Genomic DNA, 15612 nt, shown 5'->3' with positions numbered 1-15612 from the left:
CAAGGGTTTAACAAGTGTAACCGATCATAGATTTATTAACAATTGTAACTGATATTGGTCTTTTGTCTTAACAACCTGATTTCTTAGTGAAATCGTGAAGTCTTACCCCGCAAGACGATTTCACTTACAAGTTTCTTATTAAAGGGAGAGGTTTTAGACCGGGGGCATGCCAATCCACACTTCTTGAGATCACTTGCCTCAAGCAATTGTTGAATGATCACGGAGTCTAGTTTGTAATTATTATAAGGTTGAGACCTATCTTCTTTAGTTTAAATGTGAGTTATAAATAATAGTTGGAAACAATAGGATTTAATTTAAGTCAAGTTTTCTCTCATCAATGGTAATCATAATAAATGTTTTGGTTGGTCTTATGGATGTTTCTTCAAGGGGGAGCTTTCTATATATTTTGAAAAGAAGTGTGACACGCATCTATAAATTTATCTTTCTTTTGGTTCACTCTTGTTATTCTCGTATTCTAGATCAACGAAAAATAGAGATCTCATGTTTAAAGTAATCATAGACACTCATGGAGTAAACATGTTAGAAACACACTAGGTATGAACCAAACAACAAGCATGTAATGTCCCCACTTTGAAATAGAATTTAATGGTAAATAATAATAATAAAATAAAAATAAAAATATAAAAGAATATAATTAAAATTTAATTAAGTTAATGAATGGTCAAAAGACATGGAATGAAAAGTTGTGACCACCTCAAACATGAGATATAAAAGGGAGAAGAGAATCTCATTTGAGAGGGGGATACAAAAGTGCAGAACTGTTTTAAATAAGAAGTCCATATTTGATTGTGAAAGGTTGAGTCCCTTTCAAAGGGCAACAATAATGAAGAGTTGCACTCTTTCAAAGGTTGCTAATAGTGAAAGAGTGTGTCTCTTGCCAAAGGGCATATATGATGAAGAGGTGTGACCTCTCCCTCACATTGAGAGATATAAAGAAAATGAATAGAAAGCATCCAATGACAATACCATGGATCAGATAAGATAGACTTGAGTGATTAATAAGAACTAGCTCTTAAGCATCAGTCAAGTTTAAATTGCAATTTACCATCATCATATTCTATCTACCATTTTCTTATTAATATCTGTTGTTGGACTGGCCTGATTAAGCATCGGACTTTTGGGCACCAAACCAGGTTGCATATAATCATAAAAAGGAGTTCAAAGGAAAGACATGAAACCTAGACCAAGATGAAATCAGAATTGAATGCAAATATTACAGAACAACAACCTGCCTCCTAGTTGGGGCCATTACATCAAACCAAGGAAGATCAAACTGCTAGTAACATCTATGATCATAACCCTATCACAACACTATTATCGTTACAATCTAATCTCCTTATCTACTTCTGTTATCATTATGCTTGGTAGCCTTATGATGGTCTCAACATTAAATCTACCATTTTAGCATTAGGGCCAACATATAATAAATCTAACTATAGTTCATATGGAAATAGTAATTTGTATTACTATTAGACCAAACATCTTGGGAATACTATTATTATTAGAGCATCATTACTATTATTGAAACACTACTTGATAGCATCACAGTAATACTTATTAGCATTGTCAACACATTATCTACTCTAAGAGATATGATAGAAATTGTGTTTAGCAGTAGTTCATCTTGTATGGGAAGGTATGAGATGTAATGAAGGGATAACCAAGGGCTCATAAGTAGGCCATTGTAGGATGACCAAAGTGACATCTAGAACTTGGAGGACCCTTACATGGAGGAGTCAACGAACCCAATTACATTCTCTGCCTAACCCCACAAGACATGGTTAATTTAGGAGAAATAAACTTAAAGGGGACTTCCAATCACAAGAAGAAGGATAAGGATGGAAGTGATGAAGAAGAATGATGATAGGATACCTCATGGTAGTTGACCGATGGTTGCATGAGGCGAAGGGGGCTCTAGCTTTCACTCTGCTCTTGGTCCTAGGGTAGAGGATCTATCAGACACCTTATCGTTCCTCCTTACTCCCACTCTCTTATGGTTGAGTTCCAATAAGAAATTAGACATAAATATAAGTTAATGTTCCTGGCCCTAGGTATAGATAATTTATGTTTAGTTATCGTTTTTAGAAGATTTATATTATGGTTTATATGTGTTTTAATGGTTTCCTAACATATTGTGGGATCTCAATCAGGTATGCATCTTGTTCCATTTGTAGTTTTACATAAAAATGGTGATTTAGGGCAAGAACTAGGGTTTTTATAAAATGGAGGACATTACAAAGCATACACATAAAAATAGACATTGTCAGGTCCTTCTTACTGACTATAGTGTATTCATTATTTTAGCCTTACCCTACAAGATGACAGGATCAAGGCTTTGATACCATTTGTAATGTCCCCTATTGGGACTTAACTCAATTTTCCCTACCATCCTCAAATAGGGTTTGTATTATGCTCGAAAATGTAATGTCCCCTACTTGGAGGTTGCCTATATAATTAGCATACATCATTATTCCTTAAATCATAACACTAACCTAGAGAATAATTAGCATTCACAATATAACAATTGATAGTTACTATATCGAAGCCCCAATCCTTACTTCTTTCCTAATCATCAACCCTAAGAGAGGATGGGGAACTACTTGTTAGGCACTAGGAAAACCATTCTCCACAAATAGGCCCAAAAGTTTCAAGAAAACCTATCCATACCACCTCTTGGACTCCCTAAGGGTTTCAAGAACACCTAACCATACCACCTCTTGTGGCTCACCTATTTTGAGAGGTATTACAATTGCCTTCCCCTAACAAAACCAACCTATCCTCATGAGGGGTAATAGAGAGTGATTAAGGATTGGGCTATGAGTATTCTATTCTATCATGTATTATGAATATATATGTAAAACAAATGAAATTCAACATAATTGTTATATAAATTTGATTAACAAATATAAATCTTATTATTTTTGTTATATGTGTATATAAGAATAAATGTAATAGTTTATACTACAAGCCATATATTTGTTCTTTATTCCTAATAGAATTCAGATATAATATTACTATAAATAAATATTGTGAGATACAACATACCAATCTATTATTACACAATGATGGTCTGTCTAGGTGTGGAGGCATCTTTATATCCCTCCGCTTGCTTGTAGGGTCATGACTCCTCATCAAGAGTTGTCTTGCCAAGAGACATGTTTCCTTGAGTCCCTGCTCTTCATCATTGTGGGCTTAACTAATATTAATCTTTGCTTTAACTATAATTAATATTAATTATGGATTCATTTAACACTATAACCAATGTTGATTTCTATCTTAACAATGGTTTAACAATTGTAACCAATCATGAATTTATTAACAACTGATTAACATAGATTCATTAACAATTGTAACTGACATTGGTCTTTTGTCTTAACAAGGATTTATTAGTGAAATCGTGAAGTCTTACCCTATAAGATGATTTTACTTAGAAGTTTCTTATTAGTTGTAGGAGAGGTTTTAGATGGGGGGCATGACATAAAACCTCTTGTTCATTGCTAGAGTGCTTTACCAATTGAGCTACTAGCTTCTCTTTAGGTAACTCATTGTTTGTCTAGATGTGGCTTATTTTCAACAACACCCCTTAAGCCACATTGCAAGTATAACATAAACTCTTGAATATTAGACAATTGATCAAAATAGGTAACAAGGTGCTAGTAGAAAATAGACAATGTATATTTGACAATAATTAGAGCAAGAACATGGTACCAACAGTCCAAATGAAAAGGAACCAAATATTTTCTCCACGAATACAAGTTCACATTTATTGGCTCAATTTGCATTTGATCCTTCGAAGCATGAGAAGTATATAGTAGTATAACATCAAACAGTCTTTAAGACATTCATGACCCCTCTAGGTTTTGACATCTAATCTATGGTCATTTGAGTTAATTTGGAATTGATCTTTTGTCCAAGAAGGAAATGGTTAGGGAATTACCAACCATAGTAGAGGCAAATGGTAAATGTGAAACCTTGTAATGACCTTGTCATATAAGCCCAGCCTTGATCGTGAAATGAGGAATTAGTTATGCTAATCAAGAAAAGATATAAAGACATGTGATTTGCTCACTATCATCATCGCTAATCAAGGATTAAAAATCCGATTAAGAATTGAGGAATAAATAACTGATAATTTATACATTTAGGTTAAGACCTTAACAAACCATCATCGATTAATAACTTATTTTCCTACAAAGGGATGCGACTAATATTCATGAAGAGCCACGATTAACAAAAAGATATGTTTGTCCCAAATCAAGAGATGCAACTGGTTAGGATTATAAGATATTAATAAGGAATCCATACTCATTAGAGAATCATCAAATTACTTAATTTATTTATATCCTTATTGGATTGCTCAAGTGAGCAAGTTCCATTGGCACAAATTGGTTGCATATACATAAAGTATGAAATTGGGAAGATCACCATTGTTGCAAGTTCACAAAGATAGATTATAAACAACACAATATCATTGTAAGCGATATCATATACATTTGCATATTCTTATTGTCAGAGCAAAAATGACTACCTAGTTGGCTATGATGAATTTTAATAATAAACACATATCACAGACCACCGAGATAATGTTAACATTGATTGCATTGCGCTAAGTGCAAACATATATATCAAAATCATCTTGCATATACCTAAGTGTTGAATCAGAGACAAGATAACCGTGGTATTGTTCTCATATATCATATATCATATATCATCAAATTAAAAATTATTTCAATTGTATAACATAAGGACAAATCTTTTAGAAGTGATATCATAGACTCCTTTTTTTAATTGTTAAAAGTCTATATTTTTATTAATAATATTAAGAAAAATACATAGTCTTCATATATCATATATGCTTAGAATACCACAATTTTTTATTTTTACAGAATTACATCTTCCCCTCTAAAAATGGATTCTCAACTACAAACCCAACCCAGAATTGACATAAGTATCTATTACAATATTAACACCATATACTATAAACCCTAACAAGTCTTGCTTAACAACTTGTCCACTCATCATATATACAAATAATAAGAGCTTCAACTAAGAGCTTACCGCTTCATCTCCTTGCCTCTCAACATCTGGCAGTTGATCCAGTAGTCTTCCTTGTGGAAGACAAATTTCTATTTTGCCTTCTTGGACTTCTCCCCATCCAAAACCTACTCCATTTTTCATGATTGGAGAGGTATTCTTTGTTGAGATTCCAACCTCCTTGTGCCTCCGCCTGATGGAGCTCTTTGTCATTGTCCACTCCTCATACCAGAAAAGGTCTTAATGGTGGCATAAACTTTGTGTCTCGAATCTGTAGACACCTAAAAATGGTCAACGCTTGCGGAGTCATACTTTAACATTTGCGCATTGCCTCATTTTAGGTTTTTGCGTCGCATTAACATTTCTCCTATGTCACGCACTTGGTCTTTATCATTTGCGAGCATCGAGTCATTCTTCTACATTCTTCAGTTGTCTCGCTCTCAAATTTGGTCTTGTCGACAACACTATCCAATCATGATTTTGATCGATTTTATCCTGTCGCATCAATGTGTGTGCTAATTTGTCATCATTTTGGGCATCGTCAATCCTAATTAGGGTTTTGTCCTCTTATCAATCTTGTCGTTTTGTCATCAATCCTTATCATTTTCAATCTTGTCGTTTTGCGATCGATTTGTCATCGGTTGTTGTCATGTTCGATCTTGTCATTTTACGATCGATTTGTCATTGATCGTGGTCATTTTCAATCCTGTCGTCTTGCAATCTATTTTGTCATCAATCCTTGTCCTCTTGTCAATTTTGTCATCGATCGTCGTCTTTCTCAATCATGTCAATTTGGATCAATTAGTCATTGTTCCTCGCCAATTGGCATATTTATCAATCAAATCATTTATCACATTGGTCCTTTGTCAATTCAAAATCATGATCGATATCAATTATCTTCAATCAAGACCTAATTGTCATTCCCGCATTGCTAATTCGTCTTCTAGGGTTTCATGATTTAATCATTTAACCTTGTGTGTCATTTCTTCCTTTAGGATTAATAAATTATTTATTTATCCTAAGTCTTCTCATTACAATTAAATGCTCATTTAATTGGCTAATTATTCCTCTTTGTGAATTAAATAATAAATGATAAATTATTAATTAATTTACCTAATTTCTAATTTCCATCAATTTCTTAATTCCTAAAGTCTTAATTCTCTAATTTCCTAATTTTCTAATTCCTAATTTCAATTTCCTCCTATTTCTGTCCTAAATTCATGGAAATGACATAGAAATTTGTCATAATTTGTCATAATTGACAATCAATCAATTTTTGACATAGAAGTTTGTCATAATTTGTCATAAATCATCAATCAACAAATTTTGCATAGAAAGTGCATAATTTGTCATAAATTTGTCATAATTGACATAATTGATTTGCAATTTCCATTTGAATTGAATCATGCTAATCTTGTCTTTTCTCTAATTTATCTATAAATTGGATGAATTTCTTCAATCAAACCCCTTGATTCTTGACCCCTAATCAAACTATTGAATTTCTAATCATTTTTGTCAAATCACATTTCGAGTACTCTTGATCAACCATCTTGTCTACTTGCTTTCAATCATGTGTGTGCACTTGTAGGTGAGATCCACAACAAAAACTATTTGGAGAGGAAAGAAGAACAATGGAGCCGCATGAAGGAAGCATTCAGATCTGCATATGGTTTGCATAGTATTTACTTTTGAATGTTTCATTTTCATGTCTCTATTGAATGTATTTAGGATAGATCATTGCAATGAGCTTTCGTGATTGAGCTAATGATTAATATTACCTGCTTTGATGATTTCCGATTTCCTAGCCACAGAATCCATTCACCACTCTTGGTTATGAAGCCTTCTCCCGGCAGCACCAATGCTATCAGGATCTCCATCCCAAAATTCCATTCTTCCCTCACACATTCCCGCATTACCTGTTTCACACCCTCCTTATTACCCAGCTCCAAACACCACACAAAAAATATTGAGGCCATGTCCACATTCGTGCAGTATCTAAAATCAAAGTTCATGTATTCCTCAGCCAAAAATTTGTCAACAATCCTCAGAAAACGTGGGTACTCTATCTTGAAAATGTTCCCCATCCTTTCTTCTCAAATCTTCCCCATGAAGGCAAGCTATTGTTTGTTCATGGAGAGAGAAAAATTGGCCTCCATATTCGCACTGAGAATCCCTGCAAAACCCTGGCTCTCACTGTAAACACCACACCCATTCTTCCTTCACCACCTTCCCAAAAACTACTACAAACCAGTTGAACATGAGCATTTAAAGAAAAGGCATCATAACTTAAATCGATTCCTCCACTCCGCGTGTATTTGCCACCTCTTTCCATAAATTCCTGCTTGGTCCTCGTAGATCTCCCATTGGCTACGTACTACAAGTTGTGCACATCCACCGCACTTCACATTCGGCTCGTCCCTTCACACACTTGAAAAGACCCTTGTCTCATCAGTCATTTCTTTGATCTATCCTAGCTTCACCCACCAGGTGCAACCCTCTAAAATCATCCCACAATTCCATCAAATCAACATTGCTGTCAAGACATTCCCAGTTCGATAATTTGTCCACCTCCTTGTTTCCTTCGCGCTTGACGTGGGAAACTTTAAAATCTTGAAATCGATTTAATTTGGATTTAATGATCTTCATAATTTATCAATATAGAAAAGAAGATCCAAGAGGTCCTCCATAACTATACTCAAGATTGCAATAAAGGACAAGCTATTATGGTCATTTAAAATTCTATAGTTATGAAATCCGCAACACACATACAAATTTACAAATGAAAAAAAGCTATTATCACAATGCTAATAAAATGAATAAAACAATAGAAATGATGTTGGCAATGTACACAACATATAACACATTAATAGCACAAACACAATTATTCACACATTAATTATATACAAAATTAAATTACAAATTTTTACCTCTATGCTACAAATTCTCTCATGAATGGCCAACTCAACAAAGTCTAGATCTTTTGTGAAACTTCCAGTAACATGCAACAAGACTTCTTGAAATACCTTCGCAAATTTTGGCCATAAAAGATAGATTTTATATTACTTGAAGTGTCAATATATGAAAATAAGATTAATTGTTCTTTCTAAATAACTAAAATTATATATAAACTATAGCCTATTTTGTAGATTGTAAGCATCATGGTAATATTCTCAATGCATGAAAATTTTGTTACATAATTTTATTTAATTAAAATTTTGAGTTGTATTAACTAAAAAGAAATAGTTCAATTGTTTGAAATAATTTCTTAAAAATGATGATTCTCATTTCCAGAGTTTTTGGAGCTTGGTGGGATTCACAATTTTGAATAGAGTAAGAGGTGCAAGTCTTTGGAATTTATTTTTCAAAGACTCGATCCATGATAGTTCTAGGGATACTTTGCAAATTCTAGAGCTTCATAGAGGTGACATCTCCAAAATTATTTGTGTCGAGTACACACCCTCTCCTTTGCACAAATCATCTTTTTGACGCCCAACTATTTTCATTAAAATCATCATAATCATAGAAACATAAGTATAAATACATTAATAATTAATTAAAATCTTAGAAATTAAGTATGATAAGGGTATACATGAGTGATGAATGATTGAAGGAAATGGTAATTTAGTTCTAATAGGGATAATTATTTATACGTATCATTCCCCCAAACCCATGGTTAAAGAGGTCCCCTGCTTCCCTTATAGGCAATTGTGCTTTTTTTCCTCTATTATACTATTCTTCTCATATGGTAAATGTGCTTCTAGATCTACTTCCTGTAGATTGAAAATGCAATTATTTGAAGATTCTACATTTTTCTTTCATTTGTTGAATCTTACATCAAATTGTCAACTTATAACATTTAATGGAGTTGATGACTGGAGAAAGAAAACAGGTTTGTATTTCATGTCCATACAATTTGATTTTTTTTCCATTAATCATTTATGCAATTTTCTTAGCCCTCCTCAATGACCACATTATATTACTTGGAGACATTAGATCCCTTTTTTTGTAGTCACACATTCGGACCCTTATACTAATCTTGAAATTCTCTCATCTTTTTCTACCAAAGTCATTATTGGAGCTTTCCCTTTTGTTGACGTTCTTTGTAGAGGGTGCATTTCTTCTTCTACTATTAGTGTTTCCAAGAAAAGGGCTAGTTTTAAATTGCATTGGCATCTAATCAATAGGAGAGGTTGGCTCCTTTGAAAATCCCATGGCTAGAATTTTTGCAAGGGTTTGGAAAATTTCAAACCCTTCAAAATTTTCAAATGAAAAAGATTTAAAGGGAGAGCTCAAAGGAGTTCTTAAAACTTTGTTGGAGAATGACAAGGTTGTGGAAACTCTGTCGGGTCTCAAAAATGGTTTCAAAACCATAGAAAAAGGCTGAAACTTACAAAAAAAACTCTTAAGTGTTTGATTCTTTAATAAGAGTCAGTGAGATTTTAGAGGCTTGGAGAAGACCGACATAGTCCTTAAAAACTTGACTTTTTCAGTTTTTAAGGAGTGAGTGAATTTTCAAAGGGGAATGACTATATTCAATACAATGTACAACACAACAAGATGTGTGTATAAAAAATATTAAAAAATAAAAGATATTATTTTTCAGATGAAATGAAATGTAATCTACCTTTCATTTCTTAGGGCTTTTAGATGCGATGACAATGTCCATTTGGCTACACAATGCTTCATTGAAAGTGATGAGGGCTTGATTCGACAAAAATATTAGAAGAAACCATAGAGTATGAAAAACAAACCACTATGAAGGAAAATTAAATCCCTTGGGGATTCGAGTTTCAACTCTCCACTCTGAACAAACTTTCAATTGACTACAACCTTCAAATTCATTTATTATTTAATTTAATGTGCATTTAATCAACCATACAAACTAATCAAACTATTTAGACACCAAAAATTGAAAACACAAACTACAGGGGTCTCTCAAGTAGCTTTGTGACCTCTTTACCCAAGATAATTGTGCAGGTCTAGGACAACAGTGTAAGGTGCTAGCATCTTGTATGAACAAAAATTTGAAACTATTACAAATAAATCAAAAATGCTCTGGTTTACTTCTAGGCATTAAAGACTACAAAAAATGGAAATGTAAAATGAATAGGAAGCTACTGAAATAGAAATATTAAACAAGATTAAAGTGATTAAATAATGAAGATGAGATAAAGAGATATCATTGAAAGATGTAAACAAAGCTCTGACGATATTGAAAACTTTATCCTTATCCACACCTGCACACAAAAGATTGAATAAAAAATGTTGGTTGGTTGTGTTAAGTGTTTTACCTCAGTCAAACCCCTGTTTTGGTGTTCCTATCTCCACAAACAACCTTAGACATGATAAAAAAAAATAATGACATAAACCAAATATGAACAATATGTTGATACAAGTTAGTGATTGAAAGACGAGTTTGAAGGATTTACTTCCCATAAGTAAGGCAACTTGCTAGAGTGAGCAATAAACCCTCAAGATAATGGAGCTTTGCAAGATATCACAACAATGCTAGAATAGAAATGTGGTAGAGGTTGGTGTGAATGTAAAGATGCAAGAATAAAAGATGGTGTGCTGAGAAGATGTGAGGATAAGTAAGAATAAAGTCCAGTATAGTTTCCAAGATTCAAGAGAGGGAAAATGAAGCAAGGGTAATTTTTATGAACAATTAGTGATTCCTGACGTCAGTGCAGGCTTACAGAGGCATTACATTACTGAATTCAACAATTGTAATATCCCAACAACCAACTTAGTCATAGATATTTGTGGGATATCTTCACGACATGCATGCGTCTGAGTACAATTCAGACCAAATGATTAAGGAACCAGACATGAAAGGTGGCAAGGTATGTGTGCTTAGATTAGATTAAGTTTTAGGATATAAAAACCATTTTAATTATAAATAAAAGGGAAGGCTCGTGTAATGTGAAATTGCTTGGGATGCAATTTATGACATTACATGAACTTGCGATTCAATTCTTTGATACTGTGTTGGAGAAGAAAATACTAAAGCAAAATTTAAAACTTCCACAAATGAATCAAGCACAATAGAATAGCCAAAAATTTGTCATAAATATGTGAATATACAATGATCACTACTTGTATATATAGGACAAGGAGGAAGCAAGAAGGTGAAACATAAGGATTAACAAACCTTGCAAGATGTAGAACACTTGGGACAAGTGTGGAGGCATGTGTTAGTTGTTTATGAGGTGATACAACTAAACGATTAAATGAAATTAAGCTAGTGTGAATTGGACTATTATGTGTAGCAACTAGACAAAAGATAACTAGATATATACTTACTTATTTCACACTAACATCTAAATCATAGGGGGTCTTGCATAGTCTTTCTTCTACTCTCCTATAAGGGGATATCTATTGTGTCTTTGTGATGGAAATGGTCATTGACTGTCATGTTGAGTCTCGCTTCTTTTCTTCCTTCCTTTATATTATACGTGTTATTGTCTCTTTTAGATATGGGTTTTCCTATAGGCTTTTCTGCTTCACTTTGTTTGTGACATATATTTTGTACATGGGTACCTCATCAAGGGTTTTTTGGGGACACCTTTGCATTTTTACATTTTTTTAATTCTCCTTAAGTCACACTAAAGAGACCCATTGGTGTGAATTGTTTTAGTACCTAGCTAGTTCCCTTTTTTGACCTATTCATACCTAGTTATTTACATTTACTTGGGCCATTCTTAGAACATTAACTTTTTATGTCTCAAGTCATAAGATCAAGATACTTGTAATAATTTTATGTTATGGGCTATGTTTCACACTTGTTTATATAAGTAAGGACTCTTGTAGTACATCTTTTAACTTGTATGCACTGCATGGTTATTGACAACGTAATACTTTCATTGCTTCTCTCTCTTATGTGGAAGGTTATTTGGTGTTGTAGGTATCCTTGGTTCCTATGGGTCCTTTTAGTGACTTCTACCTTGTTTATGTCTGGTTTTACGAGTTAGTATTCTCTATTGAATAGCATGATATGGCATTTGAATGCCTACTTCTATCAAGGACAAAGAGAGTAGTCACTTGTTTGAGTTGCTCAACTTTTTTTTGATTAAGATATTTATATCATTTTAGTCATAATTATTTATACATTAGTATGCTTGCTCACTTAATTTTGCATGCAAAACAAAATGGGGGCAAAATATAAAGAAAGGTGTGTGATTCACTCTTTCACCTTTACATTTGATGTAATCATGGGGATGCACTTCAATGCATTATTTTAACACTTATTTTGGTTCTTTAGGTATACTCACTAACCTCAAATTAAAACAACTTAGCATGTTATGTTAAATTGTCTAGTTAGGAATGGATGTTGTGCGAGCATTTTTTGCAGAGGTCCAAGCTAGGGTTCCGAAGCCATAGCTCGTGATCGGGGGCTTGCGCAAGGTGTCCAGGGTGAGCGGTGAAGGGTGTACAGTGCGGGGGGGTCTGGGTTGTGTGAGGAGCAGTAGAGGGCAGAGGGGAGAAGTGTGGCGGTCTGCGAGTGGGTGCAGGCTGCGCGGCTTGGCCACCTTTCCAAACAAGCAGCGAGCTACCGTGGGGTTGGGGACCATGGATGGACCTCCATCCCAAGGGTGTTGGGGAGGGGTGGAGATTTGGGGTTGGTTTCCTCTTTCAGGCCCCTTTGGGGTTTAGGGCTTTGTCCTCTTGTGTCATATGCTGAGTATTGGCGAGGATGTTTTGAAGGATCAGCTAGCCTTAGGTTTTCGTGCTGCGGTGGGATCAAAACCCCCACCATAGGGCATGAAGACATTCAATAATAACCTCTATTCCTCAGACATGGGATCTGGTAGTGTGGGGAGCTCACGCATTTTGAAGATTAATGGTTGCTTGGAGAGATGCAGCGAGAGGCCACAGCTGATAATTCCTCCTAAGATGATAGCGAAGGATGTCAAATATTTTTCAAAACACTCGCTATATTGCAAATTTTTGGGAATGAGGGTTTCTTTGCAGTTCTTGGAAAATTGGGCGCAAAGGACTTAGGCCCCGAAGGGGGAAATGGAGATTATGCTACTGGCAAATAACTACTTCATGGTTACCTTCAAGTGCATGGAGGATCACAATAGGGTCTTTGAAGGCGGTCCATATTTTTACAACCAAGTGGGGCTGTTTATCAAACCTTGGCATGCGGGGTTTAACCCTTCGGAAGAGCTCCCGAATAGGGTTCCTGTGTGGGTTCGTTTACCACGTTTCCCCATGGAATGCTATCTAGAAGATGTGCTCCAGATGCTTGCCGCTCTACTTGGGAAGCCAGTGGGATCCTCTACGCAAACCCTGGGGAGAAAGGTGATGACCTTTGCACGTATTTGTGTTGAAATCGATCTTAGTAAACCCTTGCCAGATGCTATAGATATGTGTGCAGGATCTTACTCTTGGGTTCAACAGTTAGATTATGAGACTTTACCTTTCCCTTGCCGGTTGTGTCATGAGTATGGCCATTTACAACGTAAGTGCCCTAGATATAAACCGGTGATGCGCCAACCTCAGTAGTCGGATCCGAGCCAAGATAGGGCTGAAAAAGGGAAAGCTCCTATGTCTGTCGAGGTTGGGGGTACTAATGGTTTTGTCCCAGTCGGGACAAAGAACAGGAACCGAGGACAAAAGAGGCCTTTGCAGGAGAGACAGGAGGAGGACACCTTCAACAAATTTGAAGTTTTGGATGACCTTGGCCATGAGGAAGTTAATCTGGGGCTAACCCCTTTAGATCAAGGAGCATCAAGAGGGGCCCTGGAAAGAGTAGCTGAGAACTCTACCCAGGCCCTGCTAGTGGTTGGAAGCCAACAGATGGAGATGGATCAGCAAGTAGGGGTTCAGATGGGACTCACTCCTGGGTTTGAGGTGAATTTGGCTGAAGGGGAAGGCTATCCGATAGCGTCGAAGTTGGAACCGGCTGGGGTCAAAAGCAATAAGTCTTTCACTCATCTAGGTTTACATCAGAAAGACATTAAGAAAAATGCATCAGAGAGGAGCTCAAAGGTGGGCAAAAAGAAGGATTTGGACAATATTAAATTGATGGGGGAGAATCTGGTTGAGTCAAGGTCGGTAAAAACTCTGGATTCTCACTTTTCCAATCCTCTGAAATGATTGTGATCTCTTGGAATGTGAGGGGCTTGAATAGTGGCCCTAGACAAAAAGCTGTTCAAGATTTGATTAGGAATCATTTGCTTGATGTCATTTTTTTGCAAGAAACTAAACTTACAGTGGAGAGTATGATGGGCCTGGTGCCGAAGATGTGGAATCGAGGAGAATGTCAGTGTGTTGGGGCAGCAGGCTCCTCTGGAGGGGTGGCCTGTCTTTGGAACCCCTCAAGGTTTCGCCCTATTTGGTGAGTTGCCTCCCGATCGTCATTATCGGGGGTGTTCTCCAGTCTTGAGACTGGGGAACTCATTTTGTTTTCTAACATTTATGCCCCCACTGATCTTTTGGGTAAGCAAAACTTATGGTCTCATATTTCTTGTATGCGAAGGCTGGCCCCTTTTCATCCTTGGATTATGGCAGGAGACTTCAATGCTATCCTTGAGCTGAGTGAGAAGAAGGGGGGGTGATGAGGTTGGAACCTTCTTCCTTCCTCTTTTAGGATAATATTTCCGTGCTGCAACTTGTTGACATTAAGCCTGGTAATGGTTTTTTCACCTGGAACAATAGGAGGGTGGGAGAGGATTGGATTGCAGAGAGGTTGGATCGTTTCCTGGTTTCTAGTTTTTGGATTGGTGGGGGGTGGTCCACCAGTTCGGAGATTCCTGACTGGAGAGGGTCGGATCACTGGCCCATCAAGTTGGTTTCTTCTTCGGCTCGGGTTGCTCGTTCACCTTCCTTCAAATTCCAACTTATGTGGCTTTGAGATCCTACTTTGCAAGCTCTTGTAGAGGAGTGGTGGAGGAAAGGGAGGCCGACCTTTGGCACTGCCATGTACTCTTTTGCCAAGCAGCTGCAATTTGTTAAGTTTCAGCTCAAACAGTGGAATCGACAGGGTTTCGGGAACATTTTTCATGCCAAAAAAGCTGCTCACATTGTGCTGAATGGGATCATCAGTGTAATCAGAGAGCAAGGTTTGTCTGAGGAATTGTTCAAGGAGGAAGACAGGGCGATCAAGGTGGTAGAGGAATGGGAGCTTAGGGAAGAAATTTACTGGAAGCAGAGAGCTTGTATTGACTGGCTGAAGGAGGGGGATAATAACACTGCTTTCTTCTTCAACTCAGTGAAAGCTAGAAGGCATGGAAATTCCATCCCTGCTCTGGTTAATGATAGAGGAGAGCAGTGCTTATCCTTGCAAGAGATATCTAGGGAGGCGTCTCAGTTTTTTCGGTCCCTCTTCAGGGAGGATCCCCAGGGGGAAATGGGGGAGGAGAACCAGGTTCTCGCTTGCATTCCTTCTTTTGTCTCGAGGGAGATGAATGAGCAGCTTTTATGTCCTATTTTGTTGGAAGAACTTGAGAGGATTGTCTTTCAGATGAGAAAAGGAAAATCTCCAGGATCGGATGGGTTCCCAGTTGAATTCTTTCAAGAATTCTGGGAGATTATCAAGCTAGATTTGCTGGA

The sequence above is a fragment of the Cryptomeria japonica genome, chromosome 8, assembly GCF_030272615.1.
Source record: "Cryptomeria japonica chromosome 8, Sugi_1.0, whole genome shotgun sequence".
Lineage (NCBI taxonomy): Eukaryota > Viridiplantae > Streptophyta > Pinopsida > Cupressales > Cupressaceae > Cryptomeria > Cryptomeria japonica.
This window is presented reverse-complemented; position numbering follows the sequence as displayed.